Genomic DNA, 6,006 nt, shown 5'->3' on the forward strand with positions numbered 1-6,006 from the left:
TTCACAGGATGGGCCTTTAGGATGGTGTTGGTGCCCTTACAGGAAGAGGTGGCAGAGAGCTCGCTTCCTCTCTCTTTGCACCCATGCACACCAAGGAACGGCCCCAGGAGGACACAACAAGAGGGCAGCTGTCTGCAAGTCAGCGAGAGAGGCCTCGCCAGGAGCTGAGCTGGCCGGCGCCGTGCACTTGGACTTCCCAGCCTCAGCACTGGGGGACACCATGCCTGCACTCGGCTGCTACTTTTTTACAGCAGCCGGAGCTAACTAAGATGACTGGTAAGAGCTCCTTTTGGGTCACAAATGGCAGAAATCCAACTGCAAATGATTTTAGTAAAAAAAAGTGAATGGGGTCAGCATTTGGCGCAGCGGTGAGGATGCCGCACTTAGAATGTCTGGGTTCTCGTCCCAGCTGCTCAGCTTCTAAGCCAGCTTCTAGCCAGTGCACACCCCGGGAGGCAGCAGGTATGGCTCAATGTGCTGGTTCCGACCACCCATGTGGCTCCTGGCTCCTGGCTCTGGCCTGGCCTAGCCTAGCCCTCATTGTTGTAAGTATTTGAGGAGTGAACCAGTGGATGGAAGTGCTCTCTGTCTCTGTGTTTTCACATAAAAAAGGGAGGAAGGAGGTGGTGGCTCATTAAATGGAAATGTTCAGGGCAGGCTTTAAGTAGTACCTGGCTCCCGAGGGCTGTGCTCCGCCCCCAGGACAGACTCTCCCTCCGGCTCGCACGCATGCTCTCCATTGCTTGCATCCGTTTGCCTCTGCCGGCCTCCTTCACACAGGGACATCCCCCACGTGGGGGCTGAGGGTTCACAGAGCAGCGGGTCAACTCGCATCGTCCTGGCAGGACTTCCTGTCTGCCACCTGCCAGCTCCTGGCTCTGTGCCCCACCCCCAACAGGTCTTTCCAACCCTGCAAAGGCCTCTGATGGATCTGGTGTGAGTCACACACCTTCTCCTCCCACCCAGCCGAGATCGGGAACCGGGGAACGGAGCCCCTCGGACTGGCTAGAATAGGTGGCATGTCCATCCTAGCAGGGCCACTTTAGCCTGCCGCCCCACTGTGCGTCAGGGGTCAGGAGCGTGCAGGTCCTAAAGGGGAAAGAGAGCTATGTCGCCTCAGCAGAGAGGAGGACAATGGACGGATGGGACGGCAGCTCTCCCGCCCCTGGAGTCTGCGTGATTAGAGGTGGGGAGGAGGAAAGGCGAGGGGAACGGAGCAGGCAGGCAGCCCCGATTCCGAAGACAGCAGTGGGGCCAGCTGATGGCCACTGAGGATTTCGCCCAGGAGAAACGTTACCCCTCGTTGGCATCCGATAAACACTCTGCCCCCACCCCAGAGGCACACTTCTTTACGCACAAGAAATTCAGCAAACAGGGGCCGGCACTGCGGCACAGCTCGTTAAGCTGCTGCCTGCCACGCCAGCATCCCAGCTCACAGCGCCAGTTCAAGCCAGGCTGTTCTGCTTCCAACCCACTTCCTTGCCAATGCGCCTGGGAAAGCAGCAGTAGGTGGCCAGGGGCTTGGACCCCTGCACCCACGCGGGAGACCAGGAGGTGCTCTGGGTTCTCCGCTTTGGCCTGGCCCGGCCCTTGCTGTTGTAGCCATCTGGGGATGAACCAGCAGAAGGAAGATCTGTCTCTGTCTCTCTCTCTTCCTCTCTCTCTGTCTCTCTTGTGTGTGTGTCTCGCTTTCTGTCACTCTGGCTTTCAAATAAATAGATAGATAAATAAATAAATATTTTTTAAAAATGCGGCAAACTGCTTTGGAGGCTTGTAGCTCCTCCCCAGCTGCTAGGGGCAGGACTGTCCAGGTCACGGAGCCGCCTCGCTTGGGGCCCGGAGACCGAGAGTGGAGTCTAACAGGGCAGCCTCCAACCGCAGAGGGAGCGAAACCTTCACCAGGTCACCCTCAGGGAAGCGCACAGAGTTCTCTCCAAAAGAGAGATGTGTGTGTGTGTGTGTGAGAGAGAGAGAGGGATCTGCCTGCCCAGCCCAGCAGAGAGAGAGCTGCTGGGACCCCCAGAAGCTGCCGCCCCTCAGCCTGGAGTCCCGCCCCCGGCACCATCCGGGGAGGAGCCACACGCCCTCCGAATCCATTTGCCCTTCTGGCTGTGCGTGTGCCAATGTGCGCCCGAGAGAAGCACCCCTGTGCTTGGAGGAGGCTCAGGAGAAGGATGGTGGGTGCCCGGACACGCACGAACCCAGAGGACACCCAGGGGCGTCCCGGCTGGGTGCAGTCTGTGTTCTCCCTGCCCCCGAGGCCTGTCTCCCAGCACAGAACAAGGAAGCCATCTGGTTGTGGTTGCAGTTACAACGGCAGCCAGGGGCAAACCAGCTCCTTGTGAGAGTTCATCGAGGCTGCTCCTTTTCCACCCTGGTCTCTCCTGGAACTCACTAGAAAAAAAGGCCTACCAGCCCGATGCCAGCAGCCTTACCAGCACTGGACAAGCTCTGACACATCAGACAAAACACGCCAGACTTCTAATGTGCAGAGTGAGGAGACAGAGAAAGGGAGACGGAGGTCATCCATCCACTGGTTCATTCCCCCAAAGGCCTGCACCAGCCAGGATGGGCCAAGCTGAAGCCATGAGCCTGGAGCTCCGTCTACACGGGTGGGTGGCAGGGACCCAAGTACTTGAGCCGTCGTCCCTGCCTCCCAGGGTGCACATCAGTGGGAAGCTGCAATCAGAAGCAGAGTGGGGACTCGAACCCAGGCACTTGGTAAGGGATGTGGGTGTCACAAGAGGCGTATTAACTGCTGCACCGAATGCCAATTAGGGAGTGAACCAGAGAATGGAAGAACTCTCTCTCTCTCTCTGCCTTTCCTTCTCTCTGTGTGTAACTCTGACTTTCAAATAAATAAATCTTGGAGGAGGAGGAGGAGGAGGAGGAGGAGGAGGAGGAGGAGAGGGGCCAGGACTCAAACCATACCCTCGGATGTCAGCTCCCCAGGAGGTGAGGTGTCTTAATCAGTGCACCAAATACCAAATGCATGTCCCCAGACATGGAATTTTTTTTTTCTGACAGGCAGAGTTAGACAGTGAGAGAGAGAGAGAGAGAGAGACAGAGAGAAAGGTCTTCCTTTCGTTGGTTCATCCCACAAATGGTCACTACGGCCTGCGTACTGCGCTGATCCAAAGCCAGGAGCCAGGTACTTCTCCTGGTCTCCCATGGGGTGCAGGGCCCAAGCACCTGGGCCATCCTCCACTGCACTCCCAGGCCACAGCAGAGAGCTGGCCTGGAAGAGGAGCAACCGGGACAGAACTGGCGCCCCAACCGGGACTAGAACCCGGGGTGCCGGTGCCACAGGTGGAGGATTAGCCTAGTGAACTGCGACACCGCCCATAATTTTTTTTTAACAATAGACATTTTTGGTGAACATTTTGAAAATTTTTCTTTTAGATGGATTTCAAAAATTTTCTGCATTGAAATAAGCTTATCTTGCCATTCCTCTGGAAGCGCCCTCCTAAGTGTAATTTGTACCCTTAAACTTGATTGGCCAGAGAGCTCAGTGAGGGGGGTTTCCACCACGTCGCGGGGCGTGGGCGCTTCTCCTGGGCGCGCCTGGTCCTCCCACGGCCGACCGTGGTCTGCAAACGGAACAGCAGCTCTAGTCCCAGACGGCTGTGTGAGACGGGGTTAGGGAAGGTGCAGAGTCCACGGCCTGGGCGGAGTGCAGCCCGAGTGCTTGCCCTCTGCTCCGTGGCCCGCAGCCGGGCTGAGGGAGGCAGGCGGAGTTCCCAGGAGTGGGTTGAGTCCGGCAGCCCTGGTTGCTTAGCGGGAAACCCAGGGCCTGACGGCGGCAGTCTTGTCTGGGAACAGGGAGGCTGTCCGCCGCCCTGGTGGCGCGGGGGGTGCCGGTGAGAGGCCTGACCTGGAGACCCAGGCAGACCTGGACTTCTGCCCCTGCACTGAGCTCGCTTGCGGAGCTGGAGCGCGGATTTCATTCTTATCGAAGTAGGACCCCAGTTCCCTCCTGGTGTGGGTGTTGGGCACAGAGGTTCAAATGCACCGCTTGGGAGTGGCTGGTTTGAGTCCTGGCTCCTCCGCTTCTGATGCAGCTTCCTCCTAACAGGCCGGGAGGCAGCAGGTGGTGGACTAAACACTTGAGTCCCTGCACCCACGTGGGAGACCCGGATTGAGTTCTGGGCTCCTGGCTTCGGCCTGGCCTAGCCCTGGCTACTATTACAGGCCTTTGGAGAGTGAACCAGTGTGTGGAGGTTCTCTCTCTCTCTCTCTCTCTTTTCCTTTCAAATAAAATGAAAACGAAAACCAACAACAGTAATTTGTTGAAAGGATTAGAAGAGAGTGTAAATGGTGTGCCTAGCACAGAGCCCGATGCAGGGAACGGGTGACAAACGTGTAATTTAATTCTGTCTTTCCGTCTGTTGTCCCTCGTCCAGCTCGCTTCCAATCAGCGTGTCCAGGATTGAGTGGCCCGCAGGCAGCGGAACAAGGACAAATGTGGCTGGAGAGGCCTTTCCGGGCAGGCTGACGGGGCCCGCTGACCTGATGGTGTCCTCAACAGAAGGCTACAAGGGCTACAAGGTTGTCCCGGGAGCCACAGAACCGTCTCCTGAGGACTTGGCCCACGGGTAGCTCTGGGTACCGCGGGGTCAGGGTGGTCCGAGAGCAGCAGCTTTTCCAGCCAGACGCGCAGGGGCGCTCTGTGCACAGCGGGGGGACGGGGCCAGCCAGCTGCGCACCTGCGAGGGCATCCAAGAATCACATTCTCCGAGCAACCTGCAGAAAAGCGGCCGACCTCTGCCTTTCTTCCCCAGGCAGGTGCAGGGGAAAGAAGGAGCCGGGCTCTCGGCAGCAGGGGAGTCGGGTTGCCACGGCAACCAGCTTCTTCCCAAGTCCGCTCATCTCAGGGCTGTGGAACCAGCCTTCCTTCCCGCGCACGCCCAGCTGCTCCGACTCACCCCGTCCCCTTCCCGGCCGGGTCCCTGGGCTGGCAAAATACTGACTTGTTGGTCTCCACTGGGAAGAACCCATGGGCGTGCAGGGTAAAGAGCGCCCAGCCCCTGCCAGTTCGGCTTCCTTGGACAGCGGTTTGCAAATCTGGGCGTTTAACCTTGGTGTGGCAGCATGATTTGTAATGACAAAGAACTGACAGGAGACAGGTGGAGTGTCAGCGAGAGCCTCTGTGCGCAGGGGGAAACCAGCTAGAGCCCATGTGCCACGGGGAGGCGTGGTGTCCCCTTAGACGAGGCAGGGCTCAAGTCACAGATCCGAGGACACAGACTGGCTGGGGGCCAGGGGGATGCAGTTTCAGCTTTGCAAGACGGAGAAGTTCTGCAGAGTGTGTGTCAGCTGTGACCCGGCACAACGGGGCTCTGGCTTAAAGATGGTGAGGATGGTAAACTTTACGGTCCGTGGTCTGCTTCCAAAAGTTTATGGGAAGATGGAAGGAAAAGGTAAAGTGTAGGGGTGGGCATTGTGGCCCAGCAGGTTAAGCCACCATTTGGGATACTGGTGCCCACATCCCATATTGGAGTGCCTGGGATCGAGTCCTTCCTCTGCTTCCCATCCTGCTCCCTGCTAACGGGCCTGGGAGGCAGCAGAGGATGGCCCAAGTGTGTGTGGCCCTGCCACCCACATGGGAGAGCTGGACAGAGTTCCTGGCTCCTGGCTTCAGCTATTGTGGGTATTGGGGGAATGAACTACCAAGTGGAAGATTCTCTCTCTCTCTCTCTGCCTCTCAAATAAGTAAATCTTTAAAACTTCCTTTTTTAAAAGTATATTAATTTTATTTACTTAAAAGCAGAGTTAGAGACAGACCTTCCACCCACTGGTTCACCCCCAAATGGCTGCAATGGATAGGACTCGGCCACGCCAAAGCCGGTAACCAGGAGCTCCATCTGGGTCTCCCATGTGGGTGCAGGGATCCAAGCACTCAGGCCATCTTCCACTGCCTTCCCAGGTGCATTAGCAGGGAGCCGAATCAGTAGTAGAGCAGCGGGGACTCGAACCGGCGACCATATGGGCTGCTCATGTTGCAGG

The sequence above is a fragment of the Oryctolagus cuniculus genome, chromosome 11, assembly GCF_964237555.1.
Source record: "Oryctolagus cuniculus chromosome 11, mOryCun1.1, whole genome shotgun sequence".
Lineage (NCBI taxonomy): Eukaryota > Metazoa > Chordata > Mammalia > Lagomorpha > Leporidae > Oryctolagus > Oryctolagus cuniculus.